The sequence below is a fragment of the Patiria miniata genome, unplaced genomic scaffold (genome assembly GCF_015706575.1).
Source record: "Patiria miniata isolate m_02_andy unplaced genomic scaffold, ASM1570657v1 HiC_scaffold_20, whole genome shotgun sequence".
Taxonomy (NCBI): domain Eukaryota; kingdom Metazoa; phylum Echinodermata; class Asteroidea; order Valvatida; family Asterinidae; genus Patiria; species Patiria miniata.
Genome location: NW_024037059.1, coordinates 2,880,663 through 2,899,777, shown reverse-complemented (window position 1 = coordinate 2,899,777; position 19,115 = coordinate 2,880,663). Strand labels below are relative to the sequence as shown.

Genomic DNA, 19,115 nt, shown 5'->3' with positions numbered 1-19,115 from the left:
AAAGCAAATCCTTGGCAATGAGAGGTCCTTGTGTGCATCAGTGCAAGAAAACTTTGTAGATCTGAAGTCCAAAACTTTTGTTCCACGTTTGCCATTTTGCATTCTGTGAGGAACCATCTTCATTGCCGAGGATTTGCACAAAGTCGTCCGTGATGCGACCATTTAAATTTGAAATAGGTCTCTCTCAAAGACAGCCATCTCTGTAGGAGAACTGCAACTGCATATTTTACGTAATCAAGCACGTGTTGCGCAGTGTTGAAAAAGTTCAAAACGTGCACTTGTTGCTAGAAATGTGTTCAAAATATGACACAGCCGATGCGCGTTATGCAAGTTGGCACTCAAAATGCCGATGTACGTGGCTGGTCTGTAGGAAATGACGTCATTTGAGAGAGACCTATAGTTATCCAGGCACATGTCACAAATTACAAGCAGTGTCCCAAACGATAAGAACCTAGTTGTGTAATGATCTTAAAGAGGCCTGATGTTTCAACTTGATCACAATTACGAATCGTTTGTTTTGAATTTCTTAGTCTCGATATGGACATAGGAATATTCATGCACTGAAAAGCAAACTCTGACAACTCGCCTCACTTTTTTCAAAGTGTTTGCAATTCAACTCTTTCTTTTTTCTCCAAATTTTGGAGCAAAGCCTTCTTTTTGCCACCCATTCAAGCTAAATTTCCCTGAGGATTCAGGACGGTTAGGGGTACTACGTAGTGCACGTCACAAGTACTTCTTAAAACGTCAGAAAATTGTCCAATTTTCCCCCAAAATTTGTAAAACTTGTTGGGACAAATTTGTTGACATGTGCCTGGTTAAAATTTTTGAAAAACTTAGAAATTGATATCCAGCCTTATTTATGTATTAACCAAAATTTAATGAGCTTATAATTATGTACACTTAGATCTACAATGGCACATCATACAGTTATAGGTAATAAGTCTCTCTTCCTGTGCTCTTTTCAAGTTTCAACCCAAGAAATTAAAAGTTGATTTTTATGTTGCTATTTATTTGCAATTCAAATGTTATTCTCTTTTGCAAAAGACATTGAACGAATCCATATATTTAGTGATGGAGTATTTGCTTTCATATATTAACTTTTTACCAGGCCCAATAATAACTCGGCCGTATTTTTGTGTGTATCATTGGCGCAAAAGCAAACCAGAAAATGCATATTTTCAGAGGTTTTAAAACATGCCCCCCAAAATCTAGACTTTTCTATTGAAGTAAAAGAGACACATTGAAAATTCACTTAGAGAAAACATTGGATTACAATGCAAGTTGAAGAGCACGGGTTGAGGAACTTTACTGTTTCTTATTTTTATTAAATGTACCTAATATTTTATGAATTCTTGGCAGTCTATCGCACACTTTGAGAATGTGGTCTGATAACTTTATTTATAAATTTATTTCTAGTATATTTGGAAACTGTCAGAAAAGAACGGAATTTATACAACTTCTGTCCATCAATTCGAATATTCCAGTAAAAAAACTTTCAGAATTAATGCTGTTACTGATCTGGTTTGACGTGATGATAAAACATTTTAAAACATTCCATTTTTTCTTTTCTCAGAAATATTGCATTAAGAAGACAACTTAATGCTTATGAATAAATAACTTATGATGTGCCATTGTAGATTGTTTTTTTGTGACTTGAATAAAAGTATGTTGGTTTGGTGTGATGGTTTCTTTTATTCTTGACATACCTGCTGTCTATTTTCACAAGTTTGCAGCACAAAAGAATGCGTTCATATTTTGTTGGTTTTAGTTTTTTTATGAAGATGTAAACAAGCTTAAAATATACGCATGGGTGTTTGCTCTATTGAAAAAATGGTTCATGACCACTATACACTCAAATGTGATCATTTGATTAGCGCTTGCCAGAAATTGTAATAACAAAACGGATAATTTTAGCTCTTTATCAAAACCAACTGCAAACTTGCGCCAAAAAAGCTTTAGATAATGTGCTGCAAATTATTCTGAATTCTATTGAAAATAGACAGCAGGTATGTATTTGAAGTCGAGTACGACACTAGAGGGCTCCCTTCCCAGTTTGAACATTAGATTAAAGAGCTTAAAAATACATGAGGGCACCCTTTGACTTTTGAAAAAAAATCAACATGCATTTGTATGTTGAAAGTTTTCCTAAGTTCAATTTAAACGAAGGGTGCCCTCTTGTGTTGGCTTTTTGTGCATAGTTTCAGCAAGGAAGGGAGCCCTCATTAGTTTTTAAACCAAATCAAATTGAGAATGAAAAAGGGCGCCCTCTTGTGTCATGTTTGAATTTAAAATAACGTCTAAAATAATGCGCCTTGGGTGAAAAATATTTAAACAAACACGATACAAGTATTTTAACAAACGCAAGAGGGCGCCCTTGGTTTGAAATTTTGACTTGGGCAAAAAGATACAAGATAAACATAAGAGGGCGCCCTTCTTAATTTGACTTTAGTTGTAAAAATAATGAGGGCGCTGTTAATGAAATAAACCATGAAAAAAAGTACCAAAGTAATTGTTTCAACTTGAATTTATTTTTACATCTGTGTATGGTCACAATTTTTTTTTTATTTGACCTTGGCCTTGAACTTGGCCTTGAACTTGGCTTTGAACTTGAAGTGGCCAAAAAAAAAAGCCCAACGCATACAAGTCCCCCCGAGGCGTGCACGCATGGTGTTCCCCACCCACAGACACCGACAAGCCCAGCGAGTCGCCCTCTATCTACATCAACTCATGATCAGTTGATCTTAGTGCGCACTAACTCCCCAAACTTGCAAGTCCAAATAATCGCAAATGACTTGGTTAACTCCAACATGATAAGGATCCTTATGAACTTCAACAATCCGTTTACTTTTCTGACAAAGTCGATGCCTTATTAACCGTTTCAATTACTAAGTATTGCCATGGAAATTATATACCAACTATCACTCCAAAAATTGCCCAAGTAGAGATCTCTCTTGCATCTACTTATGATTGTCTCACTCGACATTTCCGTCGTTCACTGTTGCATCATGTTTCTGATCCATTTAAATGAAATGCAATACAAACGGGCTACAATTTGTCAGCTTTCTCCGATATTTCCAACGCAATAAGATTTTAGGACATTTATCTCAGCTACCATTTACGTAAATAACTTCCACGATATAACTCTGAAATTTCCCTGCCATTTAATCACATCAACATGTACAGTGATCAGTTCATCTCATGAGTGTGTCATTTCAAATTACGTATTATTCGTAAGATTTTCACAAGTAATTGTAAGTATATATTTGTTTTGACGGACATGCACGTTTAACTTGAATTGGCAAAGACCAAAAAACCAATTCAGCAACTGTTTAACAGGAGGCAGACGTAACCTTTTAAGAGAAGGTAACAGTATTATCGTCAAATTTGATCTTCAGGCTCTAAAGCCTTGCCAATTTTGGAAAGCTTCTTTGTACTTGGGTAGTAAGTACATGTACATGCTGTACATGCTGTACATGTACATGCTGTACATGCTGTACATGTACATGCTATGTACATGTACATGCTATGTACATAGCATGTACATACATGTACATGCTGTACATGTACATCGCATTTTCCATCAGATACACATGTATTTGACTGAATAAAAGTGTAAATTTTGATGTTTTCTGGCAGCACTGATACTAGTTTTAAGAACGTCAGATTTTGCAGACAAGATATAGTTGTGCCAAGTGAATTTAGGTTATTATTTAGACTTTAATTTAATTAAATGTTTCAATTTGCAAGTTGAATTTACCAAAGTTATCTTGGTAGGATTTACAGATTTTAAGAAGTGAGATTTTCTGCCAAAACTTCAACCAACATTTTGGTCGGACAAGTCCAATTTCAAAGCAACTTTTTTCTTTATCTACCTTGTACTCTGAAAGATAGAGTTTTTGGTATCCTCTTAGTAAATTTTGCGCTTAATTTTGTTCTCCCTTTTTCTGACAAAGTTGACGTACATTTTGTACAGTAAAAAGTCAATTTGTTACATGTCTCAAACAGTCCTGATGTATATGGGCAAATACACAACGGTTTCTTTCAGTGGAGAAGAGTGATCACAATTTTTTCTTTGTGCCATCATAAATATCTTCAACAAAGCTGTTGAATTGTGCACTCAATGTACATGTACATCATTTAATTTGTGCACTCAATGTACATGATGTACATGTTAATGTACATGATGTACATGTTACAATCTAAAACAACCCAAACATTTTAATTGGGAGTTTTACGAGAGAGAAATTGGTTGGACTGAAAGCACATTTGCAGTTTTTCTTTTGGCTTTCTCTAGATTTCACACAGTGTTTCAATACTGAGTGATCGTTTTTTTTCCCTTTTCTACAGACATCTGGCCAAACTCTTTTTTCAATACGCAATTTGCACACTAAGTGATTGCTTGAGCCTATGAAGTTACTGACTCCTCGTACTTCTGTCGAAGGAGTTTTTTGGGGGGATTTTGAGGGGGAGTATTTTGTTTTTACTCCCATTTTCAACCTGATGTGCCTTTCTGAAGAACCATGCTATTTCCTGGCTAATGTGCAGTGGCGTAGCTCATGGGGATGGGAGGGGCCTTCTAACATTTGGAGGGGGCTGTCTGTCCAATTGGACAAAATGGGATCTATCAAAATCCCATGCTCGGCCCATATTTTGGCCAACTCAGACGGGAAGCCACAAACATGACAACTAGCCATGTACATTCAAATGATAATTTTAAATTTCATGTTGGCCCCACATGGACAATTGCATGGGCTTCAATTTGTCCCCTCCTGTTTTCTTGTGGCCCCTCCTTCATTCTAGCTACGCCACTGTTGATGTGGTGGCAATCTGCCCCTCAGCATCCTCAGAAGCTGTGGCATCATCATGACACAGGGACAGCCTTGTCCCGCCATGGCCATCCATGGTCAAGTTTAATTGAAGTTTTCATTAATTCATGCACTGTACAATGACAACATACATCCTCATCTGTTTTGCTTGCTAAACCCACATGTGTATCATGGCATTCGGAGTAAACATACAGGGCGAGTCAAAAAGAAAGTGACCTGGATTAACGAGGTTTTTATTAAAAAAGTAATCAAAGTTGATACATCAATGAAATACGTCTTAATTACTGAACTTGATCCAGGCTACCAGAAGAACCTATTTTGATAGCTGTCCATGAACGCCATTGGAAGCTACTGAGCTGAGTGATTATAATAGATTACACACCTGCATTCAAATACAAATGAGATTTTGATCATTTGAGTCAAGACTGAAACATTACTTTTTTCTGTCAGATTTTGTGTTTTGAATCTGAGGAACAAGTCAACTCTTTTATATTCTTGATATAGTGATGCAAGGTTTTGTCTTACTTTTTGCAAGTTTTCGTTTCATTCGTGGAGGTGGGAAAACTTCCATGTTTCATTGTATTTAATGCATATATTCATCAATTCATAGAATAGTAAATGATCAGTGGTGGACAGCTGATGTTTGTGATCTTTTATTAAAATAGACACAATTGGGAAAAGACTACGCAAATTGTGTGAAATGTTCACAGTTGCTAGTCAATGACATGTACTTTATCACTGTTATTTTTCTAAAATGGAGCAAGCGACATATTCTAAACGAAATTTTTCTAATTTGGTCACTTTCTTTTTAACTCGCCCTGTACTGCTACATGTCTACATTACAACAGATATTGCACATTTATGCTCACATGCATACCTATGCAGGCCCCAGGAAAATTTATGGCAGTTTCTAAGATTGATCGTGAAATAAGACACTTTATGAGGGGAAAACCTTGTAATTTCAGTGACGTTTACATACGCACAACGCAAAATTGGACAAACGTTTTCTTGGTTTCAAGAATGACCAAAAAGGAGTGGATTGAAAACTATGTCTTTAAGTCTGCACTTTTCTAAAGAATTTAAGCTGGATTAACTAATTTCTTCTGGATTTTTTTAAAGTGTTTTTGCAAGATTTGTGGAGACTGTGCATGGTGCACTGCCAAAATACGTAATCAAAATGAATATCAGGTGGTGATTTGTCTATGCACGGTTATCTGCACATCTCTTGGATGTTTTAAACATTCAAAGTCCTCAATGCATAAGTGCTTTTTGTACAACATGTACAACATCATCAAAATTTGATGCGTGCCATGAAATGAAAATATTCCACGTGTACAGTGTCGTGAATGGACACTTACCGTATTTTGGCAAAAGTTTTGAACAGCTATTTGTTCCTTTATTTTCTTCTGTGTTTACACATCAAACATTTAGTTCGTGTCAGTATGTTCTGAAATAAGGGGTTCTCACGTGACACAAAATACATCCCCCCCCCCAATTTTTCTTCGGCAAATCATATCTGTTTTGTGAATTGCAAGCGTGCTATAAAATTCGCCAAATAGAGGAGCACAATTTTTGTACGCTCTTTCAAGTAATATAATATTATTCAATCATTGAAACTGCCACTTGTTGATGATTTATCCTGGGGCCTGCCCATTACGACACTTAAGACAAGACTGATCTTAAACATTTTGAACCTTTGACATCTTTAGAAAGAAATTGAAAAACCTACATGTATGTAACAACTAACTGTACAGGCTACTGTGTTCTGTCTTAACTTTATATATGATGTTTCTCTGCTGCAGTTGCGTACAGCCTAGTGTAAACTGTACATGACCTGAGATTCAAACCAAGTGACGTCAACAAAATCGCTAAGTCCCAGTTATTTCAGATCTCTCTGAGTCTACCCTTGCTAAGTTAGGCATGAACAAGGAACACTGTAATATCGCCTACATGCAAACATGTTTATGTGCCTATCGAATTTAGCTCTTAGCTTAATTTATTTCAAATCATTTGGAATCACATTAACGTGTGTTTTCAGGGTCTTTTTAAGAACATGAAACCAATCCCATTAAGGCCAAAAATCACCAATCAGCTCTTTTTTTCTAACTATCATCATCATCTACAGGTCGCAACCGAGATCTCGTTCACAACGCCACGCCAGGTGTCTTTATCGAACTAAGCTAACTAAATTCTTATTGAATATTCCACTGGTTTATACCTTGATGCAAATTTTCGGCTGAGAAAAGTTTACAAGTTATCAAAATCGTATTTCATTATGTCAGGACTGACTTTGATCATGTAGTTTACTCACTTTTTAATTCACTACAGGATTTGAATACTGCGAGAGATAAAACCAAACTGCCTCAAAGTGGTATTTCTATTGACGGTTCTGGCAAAGGATTCGATGTAGTGCTAAACAATTTCAACTTGGATGACTTGGTTACTTGTATAACTTGGTTATCTATTTATTTTTGGCACAGATTTTGTTCAATTTCGTAAAATTCATCTCATCAAGTTGTTATTCACTGTTGACCACATTAAATTAATCAATAATTTCTCAGAGGCAGGGTTCAGGAATATTTACCATGACGTGATGAATCATTAAATGGTACATATGCTACAATCTAGCCTATTTAAAAAAAATGTAAATGTAGACCTACATGAAGGGTTTGATCACTAGAATACAAAATTCAGAGGTTTGCTAAATGTCACCTTTTAGAAGAGTTGTCTATGTGCTACTAATCAGCGTTTAACTTTTGAAAAAATATTTATACTACAAGTATTTTAATTAATTCTGATGTAGATTGGACATTTTCGATTTAAAGATCTGCCCTAGATGTATATGTTCTTACAACCCTTTTCGTAACTAAACTTAATCGAAAATTGACCCGAACAATGACTTGGTAAACCTTTGACATATTTTCTTTTTAACCCTTTGGTGACCAAAGCCGCTAGAGGAGACCACAACTGAATTGCCTGTAGAGGCAATGGAGGACCAGCATTTTAATTTCATTTTAATCTATTATTCCGCTACTTAATTTAGAATTGGATACACATCACAATTCACAATGTGTGCCTCGATAAAGAACTGCTCTTTGCAAGTTTACAGCATTGTACAGAGAGAAGTGTGGTCACTAAAGGGTTAAAGCATGGAGCATAGCTAGTCTTCAGTCTGTGGCAATACCAACATGTGTCCTGAAAGATCTTCACCTTATTTAACAACTAACAAACAACAGTCCTATTATCGTCTCAACTTTTTTTTTACAATTGCAGATTTGATTGAGCTTAGTAACAAAAATATCTTAGTGATAGGATGCTGGCATTTCACGGCATCCTCTTGCAATTTGTTAACTTGTGAAAACTCACAACCTTTTTGCCTCTGAAGAAGAACTTGTTAAGTTTGCTACGTCAGGCCACATTAACTTTTTAGATCCTTTTGGAATGCTTGTTTTTGAAGTCGCTCAAATTCACAATTTATCACAAGAATTGTTCTGAGTGCCAAATAACTTTGCACATTTTGTATTTTTGGTGATTTTTTTTAAATAGCTTTGCTGGTGTTACAAAATATATTAAGGCAGATTGGCTTCAGCAACCATTTACAAATGTTTGAAGAATTGGTTACTTTAGAAATGAAACCAAAGTGGTCCAACTCAGAACGGATGGATATTTGAAATGTTCAATAAATCTGATCGTTTTGACGATTTGTTTTCTTTGCAACAGCTCTCCGACGCCATACATGTATTATACGTACATGAACACTGATGCTCAGTTTCTCAAATATGTAAGAACTGGTCATAAGACCAAAGGAATTTGTACTTTCAACTACATTGTGAGTTTCCGTCTTTACAAGTATCGGATTGAAAATTTCGACGATTTTAACTACTAAATGTTATGGTGAAGATCTTTCAGGACTCTTTAAGACATTCATATTTACTTTTTAAGCTTTAAAAGGTATGATTCACTCACAGATGGGTAGCAGGATTATCTATTGGTCGATGCATGGCAATGACAGTTGTAGATTTTTCGTGAGGGAAAAATGCGCTATAGGCCTACATTTCGATAGTACTCAAACTTGCATGTTGGCCATTATGTTCAAATTTCAAATGAAAATGAATCACTCTCAGTAATACACATTGCTGAGGCAGATATTCTGGGTTCAAGAAACTGAAATGAAGAGCCACACGCATGAAAGAAACCTGATCAATGACTAAGTTTGTGTTTCAATTAGGAGATGGTATTGATTTTGCTTCATGCCTAGATTTTCAAGGCTTTAGTTTCAAATTGCTAAGCGGCACAGTTTGATGGGGCTTCACTGTGCACAGACTAATGAACACACCACATCATCATCTTGCTTAAGGTCATTTTAGACAGCCCTGGTAGGGGGATTCCCCCATGCAACCACCTATCAGGTGGGTGATGAATCTATGGGAGGCTGCAGTGATTGCTGAAGCCCAAGGTTTCATCCAATCATAGGATTGGAGTGCAGAGGTCACAACATTTGACCATGACTTTGGCAGCAGCACTTTAAGTGCTTGCAGTGAGTGTCAAGTCCCGAAAGATTGCCGAGACTGAGTGAGATATTTGCACACCAATACACTGGTTGCATCTCTGTATGATTGTAGGACTCAATGGACACTCATAAGAAGAGTATTGACATCTCTTCAGCAATATCAGAATTGAATGGGGATTGTTTGACCATTTCCTAGTACAACTGTCATGTCAATGCCTTTAATTTCGATTTTGATAAAAATTGCCAAATCGCTGATATTTGTTTTTCTTTTTGGTCCTTTGAGCTAATTGGTATTGCCACAGACTGAAGACTATAATGTACAATACTGTTTTCCTGTAATGCAGACAGATAGCGTTTACTCCTAGCCATGAGATACACATTTTACCGTTGGGTTTAGCAAGCAATGAGGATGTACACAGTGCATGAATTCATTCTACAAACTTCAATCAAACTTACCATGGATCCATCTGGCAGGACTGGCTCCCTGTGTCTGACACCACAGCTTCTATTTGTTAGGATGCAGGGGGCCTTTTTGTCCACCACATCTTCCATCTGGCCAAGAAGCAGCATGGTTCTCCCCCTCTGCACACCAGGACTTCTCCCCTACAATTTGAAGAGTTTGGCCTTCTCTCCTTTTTCTTCTTTCCTAAAACTTTCTATTTCCATGTTAGTTTTTTTTCAACAGCTTTTCCGATTATAAAAATGATCGCACTGGCCCATTCATTGAGTTCTTTTTCCTTATTGTTTACATTTGGATTTTTAACAATGTTTAATAGAGTTGCTTTGAAATCGGGACTTACTTTTTTTATGATGAAAACCAGAATTTAGAATTTTGACTGACTTTATACAGAGATTATCTGAGGCAGGGAAGCTGCATTTTTGAAATTTAATAAAATAGTTTGGTCAGTAAATTTTGGTTGATCAAGTTAAAAATGTAACTTTTGAAATTTAGCCAAAAATTTGGTCAATACTTTCAGGTTTATGTTAAGAATCATGTGCTGCCAAAAACACAAATATTATTTGCAAACTGAAGTTTTTAAGTGATACATCAGATGCTGAATTTAGAAGCAGATTTGACGTTTGATTCAGTTCGGTTTAACTGTTTTCCTTTTGAAATTATTTCCTTATAATGTTTATCCGTGCATGTCTAAGATTTGAACACACTCTATGAGAGAACTGATTGTACATGATGACACAATAAAAGGCAATGAGATTTCAGAGTTATACCATGGAAGTTATTCACATAAATAGCGGCTGAAACACCTGTCCGAAAATCCTACCACATTGAAGAACATCAGATATACCAGCAACAGTACCCATTTGTTAGCAGATCATTTGGATCAACATGATGCCATGGAACTATTGAAATGCAAGCAGGACATCAAGAGTAGATGCTCGATTGATCTCTAGATTTGCAATCTCCAGATTGATAGATGGTACATAATTTCCACAGCAACACTCGGTAAAGAAACAGCCAAAAAGACATCTCCTTTGCAGAAAGGCAAACTAATTGTCAAAGTTCAAAAGGATCCTTACCATGTTGAAGTCGACCAAGTCATCCACGATTATCCAGACCACAAGATCAGGAAGCTAGCACACACCTTGAACAAAAGACCAATCGTCAATGCAGATAGGGGCGACTCACCAGACAAGCCGGCATCTGCGGGCGGGGAACACCACACGTGCACGCCCCGGGGGGACTTGCATGCGTTGGGCTCGGGTATATCAGAACATTGCCTGTTGGTTAAATGTCAAGTATATGTATATGGGTTACTCAACAAATTAATCATCATATTTTCCAATGAACATGTACAGCCAGCACCGGAACATCAATTCTTTTGTTCCTTTTTGCGCTAAAAATATTGGTAATTGGTGTTTGTAAGTAATCAACAGTTTGATACTGTCTACTTTTCTTTTTCAAATGGGATTTTAGAAAAACATTGCTTGACCAATGGACAAGAAAGACTGCATTTCTGGAGGTATTTAAACGAAGGTGTGTCCACAAAAACACCTGGTAAACTGTCGAATAAGAACAAATTTTGAAGGCATTTTTAGCAGTGTTTTCACTTGAAATGGAATATTTTGGGTTCGGCTATTTTTTTTCGAAAAAGTGGAACTAAAACCAACATGCAATCACTTTTTTCATTCACAGACAAATTTTGTCAGTTAAACAGTGGACCAGTGCTGACTATACTTGATAAAACAAAAGCTGGGTACAAGATTGGTATGGCTGTTGATAGTACGCAGCTAAGTTATGATGAACTGGAAAGTGCATCTAAAATTTTTGAAAAGCCATTTATGAAGAGTTGAAAGAAATTTTGAAAGTATAAACAAAAAGTTGAATGGCTAATTATGAAAGCTGTTTGCAAAATTGCGCATTTACACGAATATCTGGGTTTTCCTGCATGAGTGCTTGAGTAAGAAATTTGGATTTTTGGACATCTCCAATTATTTTGAATTTAAACTGAACCAAGCAATGATTAAAATTGGCAATGAAGTTCAAATAAGTGCATTAGCGTTGTGTGTCGACACAAAGTTTAAAGAATTTTGTTCTAGGAAAACCAATCTTGCACCCAACTATTACCAATCAGGCAATGCCATAAAAAAATCAATTAATTTGACGTAACCAGCTCTCTCTCTATATATGCCAAAGGAAGTTGCATCATCAAGATTTTTCTGAGAGAATTTTTTTCTTCAATACTTGCGCAGCCCTCAGCTTTAGTGAATATTTAGTGAATTTGGCTAAATTTCAGTTTATTTTGCAACTGGCAGAGCGGGAAATAAGAACTATAAAATGCAGCGCTATATCTTTCCTCATTTTCACTGCTTGTTGAAATTTTTTTGTGATACTTTGATACAAGAAAATTGGTGGATGTACTGAATAAAAATCAAAGACGAATCAATTCTATGAAATATGCTTTGAGTTTGCAGAGAGAAGCTGGTTACGTGTGGTCACTGTGGTGTGGTGTGTAGAGGCCTCTCTTCCATATTCACGATGTATGGTTTGGTTTGATCTCAACTACTACTGCCATCAATTGTGGGTCAACATAGTAAGATAGCATGTTTTGAAGGTTTCTGGACAATTTTCTTGATATAGAAAACTTTGCACTTCTCGTCCCAAACTTTGTCGCTAGGTGATGACTACATCACTTTTCCATCATCAAACACTGTGAGTGAAGATTATTGCAACTGCCTTTCAAGATTCTAGACGTCTGTCAAATTGTGGTTGGCCAAGGCAACCTTTTCTACACATATGGGGGTCAAAGAGGTGACCTCTGATGACCTTTAGTGACAAGGAAAGAGAGACCTCTACTTCTTCAACTTAATATACATTATCCTTTCAAAGAGTTCCATTTCAAGAAGGTTCCATTTCAAAGAGCTCAATTTCAAAAGAGGTCCATCTCAAAAGAGGTCCATCTCAAAAGAGTTCCGGTTCATAAGAGTTCCGGTTCAAAAGAGTTCCGGTTCAAAAGGGTTCTGTTTCAACAGAGTTCCATCTTAAAATAGTTCAGGTTCCAAAGAGTTCTGTTTCCAACAAGATCTGTTTCAAAAGAGTTCCGTTTCAACAGAGTTCCGTTTCAAAGAGTTCAATTTAAAAAGAGTTCCATCTCAAAAGAGTTCTGGTTCAAAAGAGTTCTGTTTCCAACGAGATCCGTTTCAACAAAGTTCCGTTTCAAAGAGTTCAGTTTCAAGAGGGTTCCATTTTAACAGAGGTAAATTTCGAAAGAGTTCCATTTCAAAAGAGTTCCATTTCAACAGAGTTTCATTTCAAAAGAGTTCCTCAGTCATAACTCTCTAGCAGACAGCAACAGTCAATGTGAATCATCCAGTGTTTTTGCGGCTGGCAGAGGCCAGCTCATCATGAACTCTTCTGGCAGTCAGTTCAGAGCCGAGATATGATCTCGAGACGGGTCTGACGGTAACCTCATGCTGTCTAGTGCATGTTTTATTGCAGTTCTCCAAATGTTTGGTGAGACTCGTGCAGACACATGGCTCAAGTACGGATTATCCTTCGAGTCACGAAATTGTTCAAATCGACTCTCTAGACAACTCTCTAGGCAGTTTTTGACGACTAGCAATAAGTTAAAACATCTTGTGGCACACTGAGCTTGAAAGTGAAGATCTCCGGGTAATTGTTTTGAAGGAAGTCCACTTGTTCTGTTGCAAGTCCTTCTCAGTGGTGGTTGTGTAGCTCATGAATCTCACACAGTCAATGCAGATCCAACATATTCAGGAGAGCATCTTAGAAGTGATGTCAGTGTCGCTGAGTGGCATCCCACAACATCCAGGCAAGAGAGAAATCCAGTTCGTCTCAGACTGGTTGAATTACAGGAAACAGTCGCGGTGAATGCTGAGGGTTCTCTGATATCCTGTGACAGGAACTATTGGTAGCTCATCAGATCCAGTCTAGATTTCTGTCATGTCTGTAGCTTGGAGTTCACCGGGTACGTGTCGCGTGCTGTGCTGACATCCATGGATTTCTTGAGGACGACATTATGCTGGTTTCAGCTGCCAGGGGGGAGCTGGGTCACAAAATCTGTGTGCAAAAAATAAAACCAAGAAATCCTCAGGAGGACGTAGATACAACGTTGACTGAACGGCTGAAACACTGCAATTTTATTCAACTTATTCTATTGCTGGTATGACCGTACATAAAGATATGAAACTGATTTCTAACAATGTCAACAGATGAGAATTGGCATTGTAGGCCTAATGATAATACAATGTAGTAGAATTTAAAAAGGGTAGGCTTACACATATGTTCCATTTACATGTATATGCAAATACCCTCTAGGATCCTGAGAGGAAATTACCATATTTTTGAAAGGCCACATTGAAGTTTTTTTCCCCTCCAAATATGGTCTTTGTCTATGCTAATGGTTTAGGGCAGGTGAAGTGATTTGCATCATACAAAAGCCAAACTGGAGTAGCAATTTAGAACAAGTACAAATCGGCAACATGATGCAAAGAAGAAAGCTAAAGATGTTTTCAAAAATTTTTTTTTTAATGCATAGTATTAACTCATCACTTCATCCACATTCAACAGAATCAATAAAATTACCAACCTTTTCATGCAATCCATATTTAATGTAATTTGCAGGCATTTCATCTCAATGAAGCAGCTTGATGAAAACAGAGTCTATCACAGACCTGTAGAGGATTCAGGGGAAAAAAGACAGAAAATGTAGTGAATACACAGCATGATGATAATAATAATATGGGATCTGAAAACTAAGAACACTTGAGACATGCAGACAACCCAATTCCTGGACAACACCATTACCCATAAATACCACTACGACCGTTCATTTTGTACATGACCTCAGATTAAAGCTCACCCTAACCCTGCTGAATCGAACAGGATCCAACTATCATACATGTACATACATGTATTCAGAGTCGGATTCTGTTGGGTACTGATAATGTTGTTGTTGTTGATGTGATGTAATGGCACGTTCGGCAAAATAGTGCCCTTTGTGCCATAAGCAATACTTCTGCGTTACAGAACAGTAGGCTAATCAGCAAATAAAAAGACGTACGACATGAAAAACAAAGACACTTCGTGAGAGCTGCGAGATAAATAATGCAAAGTTGGACTCTGTTGGATCCAGCAGACAACTAAAAATTAGGCACAGTTAGGATTCTGTTGGATTAAGCAGGAAGTAACCGTTGGATTTAGCAGGGTAGTCCTGAGGAACCCTTAGGGGGTTAGAATTACATTCCAAAATAATGCACACATTGTGCGTACTTGTATGATTATTTTTTTATGGTTCTTTTGTCAATTTGTAAGATTCCAAAGAATAGTCATTTTGAGCAATATACCTTCTTCTTTTAGGAAAAAAAAACAATTCTAGAAAGTTCTTTAATTAATAGAGCTTGGAAAAAGTGAATCTACATGTGCCTACTTAATTCACAGCACAAAACATAACTAAGGGCCTACCATGCCTATGCCAATTCGCATAAAAAAATTTTTTTGCACATTTTGTTTTCAAAATTGTGCACGAACAGTTACATGTAATTCAAAACTTAAATTGGGCATACCATTTTTTTAAGACATGTGCAAAAAAATACAACACTCAACAGGTAATTAAATAAGCGAAATCAACATCTCGTGTAAGCAATGAATTGTGGGCATGGTGGGACAGAATTTTGGATAAACAAACCCACATGATGCTGTAAGCTTGCTATCTATTGGACTAGGGCCATGTGAGGTGTTTTGTGTATAATTTTTAAAAATGCACTGTTCATGAGAGTTTGCGCATGTGCAAGTGAAATGTCAAATTGGCTTATTGGGCCAAGTAAGGGAAAATACGTTACATCCTGACGCCACTTTTTTCACAGAATCATTGCAAAAATATTGAAATGACATGAATGTGGGACTGACATCGAACATTTCCAATTTTGTTGGAAAATACTTTGAAAACGCACTTGATTCTCCATAGACTTTGTGCACAACCAAAAAAGTAAGCACCGTTGACAATATACCGATATATTACTTGATTAGTTGATATTATTTTGATATTGATAATGCCGATAGCAATTTTTTAATTAATCATATCGAAATATCGAAATTGTCGATATTGAGGAATTATATAAAAAAAATATCGAAAATGCATCAGATTATATTCAAAATAAATATATCGTTTGTGCTTTTACTTTGTGTTTATCCTTTATAAAATAAAACTCGATAGCAACTTTTGCTTGTGACTCAAAATAAAACTAGAGATTCGCGTTTGTTGTTACAAACGCATAGTGGTCGGGTAGACAAGTATTTTATGAAACACTGTCCAGTTGAGTTATGAATATTTTTATGTAAGAACAAAGGATCACAAAATTAAATCCTTTCCAGGACAATCAATTATTCTGTTTAAAAAATGCGTCTTTAACGGTGTGATAAATTTCAGTAAACATTCATGTACACATACAAGTTATTTCTGGCTTGATTACGTCATCAGTCAAACACGGGAAGTGAATACTGATTTCGTTCGGAATGGATGTTCATTGTGAAGTTAAATAACGTATGAAAATTTATAAAATATAAGTGTGTGTATTCATAACACCGAACTTCCGGTTTGATGACGTCACAGTATTTGGAAGCAAAAGGTGAACATTATAATGGATTGTTATTTGGGCTAAGATATACAACATGGATCAAATGATAGAATTAAATTTAAAATATGATCGTTGGCAAATTCTTATTGAAGTAACTTCCGGTCTGATGACGTCATCATGAATATGAAACCTTGCCAAGTTATCTGTGGTTAATCAAAGAATATCAAGGGGGGATTTGCTAACATTTGAAACTATGGTTTTAAAATTAAAGAAAAGAAACATTTTTTATGTGCCACTAGGGGGCGCCCTTTCAGATGATGACGTCACACTGTTATTTGTGTCTGGCATTCCTCACTAAACACTTTCATAAAATATTTGTCTGTAAAATGCTTCCGCTTTTGAGTTAGGCTATATTAAGTTTTTATTGCACTTCCGGTAACACCGGAAGTAAAAGTCAAGCGGTTTTGTGTCCGGGAACACGAAATGTTCCTCACGGCATAGTCTACAACCTCACGAAAAAATGGAACACAATATTCTATTTAGTTCAAAAGATATCGCTTGTAATTTGATATCTGAAAACGTCATGATAACATTACAAAATTTAAAACATCTTCGTAATATGGTACAAGTTCACACAAGGTTTAATGATCATACCGTAAACCATAAGGAAGAAATTTTGCTTTGTTTTGATTCCAGGCTAACGTCTTCATTTTGAATTCCCCTAACTTTGACCTTCCGGTAGACCCGGAAGTAAAGGTCAAGCGAGTTTACGTACACGACAAAAAAATGTTAAGCAATTAATGGTTTATCTGATTACAGAATACAAACATCATTGATTATTTAGTTCAAGAGCTATAGGTGAAAGTAATTGGTAATTTTTTTCAGATAAAATCACTTGTAATTTGACACATGATGACGTCATCATGACGTCAGAGTAATATGCACCACTTCGGATGGGGGTCAATATATATTGAAAGTTACAAGTTCATACCATATACCATTTAGGGAAAAAACGCGGAGAAGTATTGTCCGGAAAAAAAAAGAAAAAAAAGAAAGAAATAAAGAACGAAAGATTAATCGTAACAGATCCAAAGAGTGGTCGGGTTGTGCCCGACCACACAAATATCGTGAAATGCCAAGCGGTGTCGCTTTGTACATGTACTCTGTGTTCGCTGGAATTCGCGGTCTCCCCCATTAATGCAAAATGCCGTTCTGGGCAAACTCTCCGTGCTGAGATTTTTTTACGTACTTTGAGCAATATGCTCCAGAGAAAGCCTTGAAAAATGTGTACTTAATTTTTTTTTTTTTAACAAAGTTTCATCTTTATGGTCTTTAACTTTTATTGGATTATCGACAGCCCTTTATAGCGTATATTCATGATATTGGATTTCCAATATATCGATTACTGACAATTCAAATACTGGCGGTGCTAAAAAACAAAAAAGTGGTGGAAAGAATGTTGCAACCTGACGCCACTTTTTATTAACTTCATATATCATCTCAATGAAGGTCATTCACTGCAAAAATGATGATAAGACATGAATCTTGGACGGAGAAATATTTGCAATTTTCTTAGGAAATAGGCCTACTTTGAAAATTTTCTTGACTCTCCGTAGACTTTGTACACAATTGCGGAAGTGGAGTCAGGTTGCAACATTTTTTTCCTCCATTTTTTTAAGGAAATACTTTCAAAATGTTCTTGACTTTCCACAGACTTAGCTTGCCTTTGTACACAACCGCTAAAGTGGAGTGCGGATTCTGTCCAAAGTGACATGTGGATATTCTTTCCCAAGTGGACTGTTGTGTAAACAACAGACGAAGTAACGTATTGGGGCGAAGTGGTAAAATGGGGCAAAATGAAAATAGGGAAAAGTATGCGAAGGCCTATAAAACCATTGATAAAAACGACATAAATAGGGCGGACCGTAGATAGAAATGATACTTTTTTGTTTCACGATGCACATACCTTTCTTGCCATGAAGTCGAACTTACTGAAGAATGCGTCCATTTAAGTTAAAACACGTTGAAAAATCTTGAGTCAAATCTGCCGCTCTGGCGTGGTGCCGATGAAATTCCGGTGTTCGTTAGTTCGAGCTTGACATAAGCAGAAAGCCAATATAGATACACGTGACGGTTGATTTCACTCCTCCAGTAATTGCACATGGTGTGACGAGTGCATGCACGTGGTTCGTCCACATGGGCGTCGCCAGGATTTTTTCTAGAGGGGGGCAAAACATATTTTTACCCAAAAAATCCTGTATTTCTCAACATTTTCTCGAATTATCAGTTTTAGAGGGGGGCAGGGACATTTCGCCTCCCTCCCCAACCCATTAAATTTACACCACTATGACTTCACGCCTCTTTTTTTTCTTCCTTTTTTGGGGTTGCTTTTCCGGGGGGGGGGGGGGGAAGCGCCCCCCCCCCCCCCCTCGCGACGCCCATGTTCGTCCACTCAAAACAGTACTTTGGACAAGTACAAGTTGCTGCCCCCCCCCCTCATCTCTCTGAAATAAAAATAAAAATACGGGGAAACTCGCCATCAGTGACCTCTATATTTTTGAGTTTGTTGTATTGCAACTTTGTGGTGGGGAACAGAATAAAATTAGCATAACTTTATTCTTGGCTATGCCTTTATCGGTTTTAAGGTGAAGTTTAATTTTTTAATATTTGCCTATAGTTCAAGGGACATCCAGGTCATCTAATTAAATTACTTCTTTAAATTCTTC

At 36.8% G+C, this 19,115-nt stretch overlaps 1 long non-coding RNA gene across 1 annotated transcript; it reads right to left on the bottom strand.

Annotated features, from left to right (window-relative positions):
- Nucleotides 1-2,618: 2,618 nt before the first annotated feature.
- On the bottom strand, nt 2,619-18,540 carry LOC119728250. The gene is made up of 3 exons (XR_005271024.1): nt 18,356-18,540; nt 14,403-14,487; nt 2,619-13,873 (listed from the first exon to the last, which is right to left on the bottom strand). It is a non-coding gene; the product is annotated as an uncharacterized LOC119728250 (long non-coding RNA).
- Between the last annotated feature and the right edge of the window lie 575 nt (nt 18,541-19,115).